An 11458-nucleotide genomic window follows, 5' to 3' on the forward strand; every position below is an offset into this window, starting at 1 on the left:
ATTACTGTTGTTTTACAGAGAAGAAGACCAAGATACAAAGAGATAAAGTTATTTGTTCACGTTATAGCATGAATATGTGGCCAACCTTGGATTGTGGACCCAGGTGGTCTGGCTACAAAGCCCTTGCTCTTGCCTTCATTCTATGCTGCTTCACACAGGTGGAGTGGGGCCCCAAAGTAGCATCATTTTCTTGGCTCCCAGAGCACATAGGACACATAAGCGTGTTGTGCCCAGTGTCATGGATATAGGTTGGACAAACATCCATAGGCCGCAGGACAGAAGAGAACCCAGATGAATGATTGCTATCGGCTGGTTCTAGATTTAAAATTCTCCAACATGGTGGAAGAGGTGGGCAAAAAAAAATCACCCCTATGCTTCCTGGGAAGGATTCAATGTACAAACAGGACTCACCCTGAGATGTGCCAGACTGTCCTGAAAACTCATTACCTCCTTCAGTACAGGGACTTTTACTAACAAAGAGTGGGTTAAATGGATCTTTCTTGGGACTTAGTCACTTAAGCACCTGACTCTTGATTTGGGCTCAGATCATGATCTTACGGTTCATGAGTCTGAGTCCTCCCCCTTACGCCCCCGTGTTGGGCTCCATGCTGACAGCATGGATCCTGCTTGAGATTCTCTCTCTCTCCCTCTCTCTCTGCCCCTCCCCCCCCCAAATAAAATAAACTTAAAAATAAAACTGTTTCTTGGGGCTCCTGGGTGGCTCGGTCAGTTAAGCATCCGAATCCTGGTTTCGGCTCAGGTCACGATCTTTCAGTTCGTGAGCTGAGCCCTGCATCAGGCTTTGCACTGATAGCACGGAGCCTGCTCAGGTTTCTCTGTCTCCCTCTCTCTCTCTGTCTCTCCTCCACTTGCTCACTCTCTCTATATCTCCCTCAAAAAATGAATAAAAATAAAAATAAAAACTTAAAAAAAAAAGGGTTTCTTTACTGAGGACATTAGAAAACAAAAGTAGCAGGGTCTTCCCACTGTGGGCTTAGTAAATAAATTGTGGCTCTGAAATGGAGGGGCTCGGGGGTGTTTGGAGAGGATAAGAAAAGAAGAATTAAATCAAGATCTGTAACCAACAACCCTAGCAGCGACCCACAGAAGACTGGCTCTGAGGGGAGGGGTGTCACCACCACGTGCAGAACCGTGCCTGGTCCCCATCAGCCACCGTCACACCCATGGCCCCCTCCACACCTATGACAGTCATACTAAAGTATAACACTGATGCTGGTAGATGGCTGGACCAGTGCCAAACATACAACTCACAGAGTTTTCTAGGCCGGTCAGCAGTTCTCCTGGAGCCTGGCAAGAAAGCCCTGCCAAGACAGCTCCACACAGAACGGTGATTGACGGGCCTCACTGGGTCTGTTCCTTATGAAGTTTGTACGTGACACGTACAGACGGAATCAGAGCCAAAGGGGGCAGGGCAAAAGTGGAGAGACACAGAGACCACAGTAAGGAGAAGTCCTAACACAGAAGGAAGCTCCTTATTAGCTGCAGGGGCCGCAAAAGAGGCAGATCATAGCTGAGACGCCCTAACTGTGGCGTTCACCCGAACCAAGCAAGGATGTCCAAGATGAAGTTTACGAGAGGATCCGCTGTGGCATCACAAGAAAATATCGGAACACCTATTCACATTTCTTTATCTCATTGTTTCTTCATTGTTATTATTTGTGTACATTTTAAAAATACATATATCGGGAAGAGCGTGTTCAATTTTTTCCCCTGCTGAATGATTAAAAACACTGGAGGCCACTGCAGAAAATATACAAAGCACTCAACACCCGCTGCTGCAGGGACAGCCGCTGTAGACTGATGTTGCATCTTAAAAATGTTCCTTTTCTCCGTGAGGCAAAAGAACGGTGGCTGCTGTCTGTCCTTCTTCTCTCTTTGTACTTCCTTGCATTAAATCCCCAATGACTAGGCACCCCAAGTGTGTCCCTGGCAATAGCACAACCAACAGACAGAAGCCAGTTTTGGTTTATGTTGTCCCGAGGACAACAGCCGTACCGGTCAAGAGACGGGGGAAGGGAAGATCAGACAAGCTTCAGCCGTAACTCAAGTGGTCACAGAGAGAGTGTGCGAACTGTACCCAGACACTGTCAGGGAGAGGAGGAATTTGGAATTGAGGCTAGCGTCTCATTGCCCTGCATTCAAAACTATATTTTTTCTGTGATTCATTCTGTTTTGGATGTAGCGTCCAATGTGCTTAACTTGAGTATGTTATTGTATTTTATTTTATTTTATTTTTTTTAATTTTTTTAAAGTTTATTTATTTTTGAGACAGAGCATGAACAGGGGAGGGGCAGAGAGAAAGGGAGGCACAGAATCTGAAACAGGCTCCAGGCTCTGAGCTGTCAGCACAGAACTTGACGCGGGTCTCGAACTCATGGACCGCGAGATCATGACCTGACCTGAAGTCAGACGCCCAACCGACTGAGCCACCTAGGCACCCCAACTTGAGTATTTTAAACTGAACTTCTAGGTAGCTATGCAGTGGGGTTCCCTAGGGATCACGTAACATTCAACATTTCAAAACATAAAGAAATTTCAAGGAAAGTTCTCTGAGAATAACCAAACCTTCATAGATTTTCATCAAATGTCCTACCTGCTCTATTGGTCTGGTAGCTGAAAATGTTTTCCAAGAGAGAAGATCACAGTGAAAGCTGCAATAAAGAAATGACAAGAGATGCTGCACTAAAAAACAAAAGTAGAAGAAATTTCCAAACCAAAACATTGAAAAGATTTTAATGATTTTATTCAATATCATTAAGCAAAAATGAAACAATTGTCAATATGAGGTAACATGGCATTTTATACCTTTTATGCTCTGAATTCCTGATGGTAGAATTCATGAACGTGGTGGAATTGATCTATGGGTGATAAGCCATCCTTTCCATATTCTATACATCTGAAAACTTAGCTATGTTTCCTCATAAATGATTGTTCTTGCAAAAGGAGAAAATACAACAGTAGTGTTTGGCTTGTAGATAGCATCTTTCTTTGTTGATTCCATTCAACCCAGCTTAAAATGTCTTACCATGTTAAAGTACTAGAAGTTGCTGTTATTATATAATTCATGACACCGTTGTTCCAGAAGATCCATCCAACCTCCAAAAACCTGGTCAGGTTGCTTTCAAACACCTCCAAGCTCTGGTTAAGTGCCCATTTCTATTCGGCAAGGCTGTGGACAATCACAAAGCAAAATTAATCATGGTCTCGGGGCTGAAGGAGCTTGCACTCTGGCAGGGAAGACAAAATATGCGCACAAATAATTATAATACAAAATCACATATACTATAGACTGCAAAAATCGCATAAATAAAATGTGGAAGGATATCAGAAAGGGAATGCTCACTTCTAATGCCGGGGTTGGAAGTGGAGGTATCAGGAGGTTTACAGAGAAAGGCACATTTGATCGAGACATTAAAGGAGAGTTCTGATTTAGGAAGCCAAAAGAGGGTGAGAGGAGGAAGAGGGAGAGGAGAGGGAAAGAGGTGGGGAGGAGAGGAAGGGAGCTGGGAAGAGAGGCAGGAGGGTGGGGAGAGGGGAATCCAAGAGAATCGTACTTTTTAAGAGAAAGAATAGACACACTTGGAGTCCAGTGAGAAAACAAGTGATAAGACAGAGTTAACTTTAAAGTAGTTAGAGACGAGTAAAGGAACAGGTCGTAAAGAAGGATAGGTTGGTTGGCTAAAAGGCTCTGGTTAAAACAGTTTCTCTTACCTTTGCCTATTTTCTTCCTCCAGCTTTATTTGTCCCCACCCCATTTTAGAGCTCCCATAAACTACTGACTTTGTTTACTTGTTTCCTTATGTGACTCTCTTCCTGAACCAGAAGCTCCCTGAGGGCAGGGCTGGTGTCCTTTTCCTCTGTGTGACCACCGCCCAGGGTGGAGCTAGGCACCCAGATGTCTGTGGGACGAGTGAATGCCACACCTTAGGAACCATGGCTGTGAAGTAGCAGTCTAGTTCTGTTCAAGATTTTGCACCGAGGGGTGCCTGAGTGGCTCAGTCGGTTGAGTGTCCGACCTTGGCTCAGGTCATGATCTCACAGTCCGTGAGTTCGAGCCCCGCGTCGGGCTCTGTGCTGACAGCTCAGAGCCTGGAGCCTGCTTCAGATTCTGTGTCTCCCTCTGTCTGCCCCCCTGCTGCTTGCATTCTGTCTCTTGCATCGTCTCAAAAATAAACATTAAAAAAAAAAAAAGATTTTGCGCTAAATGACGGTGTCTCAGTGTTGACTGAGGACTAGCTAACGTGTACTAGACCCTTAGCACATTGCCTGGGACATAGCAAGTTTTTCATTTACGTTATCTTATTAACATTAAATACAGCCCGTCAATGACACTTGGAAGGCTGCTCAAGATGTCAGCGTGACACGGGTTTTGTGTTTCAAAGCACAGAGGCTGAATAGTAACTGCTTTATTTTGGAATCTAAAATAATACCAACATGATTCTCTTTCTGGTGTGGGTGTGTATGTGTGTGTGTGTGTGTGTGTGTGTGTGTGTGTGTGTGTATATATATATATATATATAATTTTGGTATATGGTACACATACAGAAGGATGGAAAAAGAATTCACATATACAGTGTGATGTATGATTATGTGGTATATGTGCTGGGCATCAAAGTCCAAGATATAAAATGAAATATTGGTTGCTCCTCTGAGCCCCCAGTCTGTACCCTCCTCATTGAGACCCTCTGTCTCTTTTTAGAGGTAACCACTGCCATGATTCTTATGGCGGTTCTGCCCCAGCTGTCATAGTTTTCCTTTATAATTTTATCCCTTAGGAAGTATGGTTTCTCCTATTTTTCAATTTTACATATATTAAAAATATACTGTGGACATTCTTATGTGCTCCACTTCTTGTGCTCAACATTGTGTTTGTAAGATCCTTCCCCCCAGAAAAGCTCTCATTTTTTTTACATCGTTGGAAGAATTTCAGCATACTCATGTACATACCACAATTTATTCATCCGCTTCATGGTTATGGCCACTTTACTGTTAATGGACATTTGGTTCATTTACAGCTTCAGACTATTATCAAAATTCTGGTTAGAACATTCTTACACATGTCTCCTGATATGCAAATGCATGCATTTCTCTAGGGATATACCCAGGAATAGGACTGCTGCGTCCTGAGTTCTGTGGAGCTCCCATTTCATTGGAAAATGCAAACTGTATTCCAAAGTAATCACACTAATTTCTACTCCCACTAACAGTGCGTGAAAGCTCTCATTCCTCCACATCCTAGCCAACACTTGTTTGCATCACATTTTTTATTTTGCCACTCTTGGTGTGTGTGACATTGGCTTTCTGTTCTCAGTACGACTTAGCTCGTGCTTCCTGATAATTAGTGAGCTTAAGCATCTTTGCTTATTCTTATCAGTCATCTGGATTTCCTTTTGGCTCATTGGGTTGTCGGTCTTTTTCTAACTGACTTGTGGATATAGTTCTTTGTGGATTATGTGTTGCAAATGTCATCTCATTCTGTGGCTTGTATTTCCACACTCTTCAAAGAGGTGTCTTTTCATGAGTTTAATTACTTTAATGTCATTTTAATATTCTCTTTTTTAAGTTTATGTATTTATTCTGAGAAAGAGAGACAGAGCACACAAGTGAGCAGGGGAGGGGCAGAGAGAGAGAGGGAGAGAGAGAATCCCAAGCAGGCTCTGCACTGTCAGCACAGAGCCCACTGTGGGGCTCAATCTCACAAACTATGAAATCATGACCTGAACTGAAATCAAGAGTCAGATGATTAACCGACTGAGTCACCCAGGTGCCCTAATCTCATCTCTGTCTATCTCATTTTAAAATGTTGCCCAATGCCCTGGAGATGTTTATAAATATATAAACACTTTACATTTTTTCTTTCACATTTAAGTTTATAACCCACTTGGAGTTGATTTCTGTATATGGTGTGAGGAAGGGGTCCGGGTTCATTCTTTTCCCACTTAGATACCTAGTTATCTTGGCATCATTTAATGAGAAGACAATCATTTCCCCAACTGTCCTGGAACATCTCCTTTGTCATATATCATATCAAAATTTACATGAGCTTTTTTTTAGCTATCCCTATTCTCTTCCTTGGGGCTATTTATCTGTAACAATACCACAAAGTCATGATTGCTGTAGCTTCACAAGTTTTAATATTTGGCAGAATAAATCCTCTCTCCTTGTTACTCTACTGCAAGAGTGTCTTGAATATTCTTGGGATTTGAAAAAATTTCTTTATAAACTTCAGTATCAGCTGGTCAATATGGTAACCATTCTATTGAGATTTTTATCAGGATTGCATTGAATATGTAGTTTGATTTGGGAAATGTTTAAATCTTTAATATATTGACTCCTTCAATCCATGTACATGGCATATCACCCCATTTATTTAGATATTCCTTAATTTCTCCCAATAAGGTTTTAACAATCTTTATAGAGTATTTGTACATCCTTTCTGAGATTTTTCATTAATGTGAAACTCTTTTTTTCCTTTTTACTGTCAATTACCAAATCAGTTACGCTATCTTCCATTTACTGGGCCCTGCTGTTTTTCACGTTATCATATTAGCCCCTTCAAATACACTATGTGTTTTACTCCTCACAACAACCTTATTAGGAGGTCCTATTGTTATACCCATTTTACTTATGAACACACTGATGCTCAAAAGAGTTAAATACTTCACCCATGTTCTTACAGTTAATAAGTATCCAAGCCAGAATTTGATCCCAGGCCTATCTGATTCCCAAATCATGCTATGCAACCTCTGTGGGAGACATGCCCCTGAGGGAACTGAATACAAGCAGATATACTTTGGGGGGGATGAGTCAGGAAAGATTGGTGATGTGGGGCACTGGCCTGGGAGGGTGTGAGGAGGGAGGGATCCCAAGCACTCAGGAAACTGAAGCAAGTCGTTGAGGTGAGCACTAATGAGGGAATCACATAAACTGGGAAGGTGCTAAAAACGAACATCCCTGCAGTCACTATTTTTCTTAAGGCAAAGAGGAGTCAGTCAAATAGCCTGGGGGCTCTTAGGGGCCAGGTTTGCTTTAGTGACATCACTCTTGGACCCACAGAGGCCATATTAGGAGTTTACGGTCTTCACTTGCCATTTCCAAACTGAGTTTCTTACCCAATTTCCCAGTCTCTTTCAACTGGTACCTTTCACCTGGATTTTCACCTTGACATCTTTCCCTGAATGCTTGCGGCTGTTTGCTCAAGCCAGTATTGAAGCTAATTTGGGAAAACACATCTATATTGAGTACACAGGACATAGGAGAACTATGTCTTGCTCATATAGAAGATTTTATGAACAAAATTATTTGATATAGTTCCTAACCACCAATCCGCATTTTTTTTTAATAGTTAAGAGTACAACTGGCCAAGAACTCTAAGAAGCAGGTAACGCTACAGATGGTCCAAGATTCTTAACGTCTGCCACTAGACTTCAAAATGATGCTCTTTAACAGTGTTGGTGGGGGCGCCTGGGTGGCTCAGTGGGTTGAGCGTCTGACTTCCGCTCAGGTCTCAATCTCACGGTCTGTGGGTTCGAGCCCCGCGTCAGGCTCCGTGCTGACAGCTCGGAGCCTGGAGCCTGCTTTGGATTCTGTGTCTCCCTCTCTCTCTGCCCCTCCCCTGCTCATGCTGTCTCTCTCTCTCTCTCTCTGTCAAAAATAAATAAACATTAAAAAATAAAAAGATAAAAAAAACAGTGTTGATGAGCCTGCCTCTTGAATTCCTCAGAAAATGCATGTTGCACTGCAGTTGATTATGAAGAGAGATATCTGTGCTAGGCGAGCGGCCATTAAGTGCAGCTTTGGAATAATTGGCCTTCCTCCATTGTTCGGTTTATAATAGCTGCAATAACTCAGACTGCTAAAATAGATCCAATTATGTAGAAAAATATTAAAGAAACAACAAGCATTTCCATAGCTACCATACCTTGCCTAGAAGGTAAGCACAGGGTTTTTTTTTTTCCTTTTAGTATGTGACTATACGAAAATTAAACGTCCAATAAAAAGTGCAGAAGTCCAGATACAAAAATACAGAAGAACACCCCCACTTAGTACAGGTGCAGACAGTCCTGCAAACGACAAAAGTTAAAGTACAGCGAGATATTGCTAGCCTGTAAAAAGTAGGAGGCTTGATCTGTTTTATTAATTTAAAAAAATTGGGCATGATATTTAGCACGGTATACATTTGTTTCAGAAAAACGTTGTAGTACACATTTGTATATCTGTGTCTACTGCAAATACATAAAATTTTAAATGAAAATAAATCAGCAAAACAAATTCATAGATTCAATGTGCATTTTCTCTCCTGGTTAATGCATGTTATCTGAGATAAAGGCTAGTAAACAATGTAGCAAATGTGAGCATTAACATATTTTGTAAATTACTTAATTGTTTCAAAGTAAAGCCAGCTTTTTGCTCCATTTTGGTCAATTTTAGTAGCTCCTTTTGTGAGCCATTTCTAATCTCATTTGTCAGTTGTTGAATTCTTATTTGGGGAGATTGTTAGCTTCTTTTGATTGTCCTTCTCTTAGCTCTTCAACTTTAAGCTAGCTCCATCTTATGATACGTTGTGTGAAAAGTAAATTTTTAGGAAATTTGGAAGATACTTTTTTAAGAGACGTTTTGTTGTTCATGGTTGTTAGGTCTTCAAGACTGTTCATTAAAAAAGCAACAACCAGGGCTCCTGTGTGGCTCAGTCGTTAAGCATTTGACTTTGGCTCAGGTCATGATCTCACAGTTTGTGAGTTCAAATACCACATCCAGGGAGCACCAGCCCTGCTTCAGGTAAAACAAACAAACGAAACAGGAGCCTGAGTTGAGCCCTGCTTCTGTCTTTCTCTCTCCACCTCACCCCCCACCCCCCACCACCCCTTATGGGATTTTCTCTCTCTCTCTCTGTCTCTCTCTCCCCACCCCCACCTCTGTCTCCCTCTCCGTCTGTCTCTCTCTCTCTCTCTCACTCTCTCTGCCCCTTGCTCACTTGCACTCTCTCTCTCTCAAAAACAAACAAACAACCTATTTCTCACAAACTCCTGCTGGAATTTAGTTCCCATAAGATTGCAGTCTATACATCATCACTTACAGTTCTATTAAGGGAAATAAATTCCGTTTCAAGTTCAGTTGTCTGGAATGTGTTTTATCCCCACACTGCTTTGGCACACGGACATTCTCTTCATCTGTCCCTTCTCCCATCTGAGGTCAGCCCTTGGTGAGAACTTCTCCAACCCAGGTCACTTAAGGAGGCTTCTGTAGGCTAGTGTAGGGGCTCCAACCGGCAGGACTCCTGACAAGACTGGCAAGAAATGAGCAAACAGGGCAATGCCTTGGGTACAAGTTTGGGGAAAGAGATACAGAGTTTCAGGGTCAATTTTCTAGGTCAAGTCTTTTCCTTCAGTATTAATGACTTTGATCAGGTTTACCTTCTTTTCAATGTCTTGTTCCCGATACTGTTCACAAGCAGCAGCCTCCCGGCCCAGAATCTCTTCTCCTTACCACTACCTGCTGCTTCTACCCAAGATGCTGCTCCTCCCTAACGAAACACGAACAAGATCAATCTACCAGCCTCTCTCCTTTTGCCCTTAAGCAAGGACACAAGCCCCTCGAGGAATTTTCAGAGTTTCCACGCTAGTAGTGATTAAGAAACACATGGGTGGTAAATTGATTCCCCTTTTTTTCTTTGTCCTTTGCTTCCCACTCAAACACAGGAGGGAAAATCCAGTCTGCACATACATGTTCACATATATGTTAACAATGAGTCTTGCACATAAAGGGCTAGAGTAAGAATTCTCACATCTCATAGGGTCTGAGAAAAAAAAAAAAACGCATTCTGTGCCTCCCCCCCCCCCCCCCCCCCCACTAAAGGAGCTAATAGCTGCCCCTTATAGGACTGCCTGGAGAATGAATAAGGTTAACGTGGGTATATTAACATAACACGGTGCTTGGCACACAGTAGGTTTTTTTAATGAACGATCATTTCTTTCCCCCTTATGGGATTTTCGAGGTTTGGTCAAATCAGGAAAGAAGTTACTTTCACAAAACCAACAACCACTGGGCAGGTTTAATTCGAAAATTAGCATCCAGTATGTATTCCACAGATCCCTTTAGCAGAGGTTGTCAAATAGTGGGTCCACTGAATTAATTACACTTGACATCTTTAACAAGTAAGCACAGATGGCAATTTGTAGTCAATGGTAATCTCAGATCAAACTATTTTAGCATCAAAATTTGACTTATTATGAATTAATCTTCCCAGCTTTGAGTTTGCTTCTCTGTAGAAATATTTGCTCATGAATTCTTTGAACACAAACAAACCCTAAAAACTAAAGGGTAATTTTCGCAGTTAACAATAGAACAGAAGTAAGCTAATCTTTTTGCCATAAAGGGCATTGTTTTAAGGATAAAGTTCATCTTTTAGGAGAAATTATAATATAAATGATGTTGTCAGGTCATATTTTTCATGCCATTACTCTTTGTTTCATGTTGCAGGGGAAACAAAATGAAACTAACAGTTTTAGAGGGAGTTCTCCTGGGAGTGAGAAGTTCTGGTTTGTATCACTTCGAAGTACATCAGTTTTTGTTCACTGGAAAATGGAAAGCCGGTGTGAGGGGGTATCATAAACATGGAGTGGGTTGGGATGAGGACCCAGCAAAAATAGAACAAAGCAAACCATGAACGCCAGGTCATCTTGGGTTTGAATTCCAGCTCACCCCTCACCACTTCCGTGACAGTGGGCAATTTAAACTCTGCAAATCGTAATTTCTTCATCTGTAAAAGGGGAATAATATCGACATCCCAAGGCTATCATGAGAATTAAGTGAAGCAACCTGTGTGCCTTAGTGGTTTCTGGCACATAGAAGGTACTTAACAATGTTTATTCCTTCCTCCTACTTCCAAACCCCCGCCCTTTCCAGATAAAGAAATATACATTACATGCCTAGAGTATTTGCTTTTACTTTTTAAAGAAATGTTTATTTTGAGAGATGGGGGGTAGGGGACAGAGAGACAGAGCACAAGTGCCTGCAGAAGTGAGCATGAGCAGAGGAGGGGCAGAGAGAGAGAGAGGGAGAGAGAAAATCCCAAGCAGGGTCCACACTGTCAGCACAGAGCCCAACACGGGGCTTGATCCCGCAAACCTTGAGATCATGACTTGAGCTGAAATCAAGAGTCAGGCACTTAACCAACTGAGTCACACAGGGGCCCCAATTTATTTTTGAATAAGAACATATTTCCATAATGTTTACTACATATGTGATACATATGTACTATCCTAAACACTTCGCAAATAACTCACTTAATTCTCATAACAACCTGTTTTGTGAAAACACTATTATTATTTCTGAAAAGCGTTGTTGTTATCTCTCTTGTACAGGTGAAGAAACTGAGGCAGAGAGAGTTAACAACTTGCCCAGCTGACACAGCAGGTGAGTGGTGGGGCCAGGTTCA

The sequence above is a fragment of the Puma concolor genome, chromosome B4 (assembly GCF_028749965.1).
Source record: "Puma concolor isolate L17-30 chromosome B4, mPumCon1.1.hap2, whole genome shotgun sequence".
Taxonomy (NCBI): domain Eukaryota; kingdom Metazoa; phylum Chordata; class Mammalia; order Carnivora; family Felidae; genus Puma; species Puma concolor.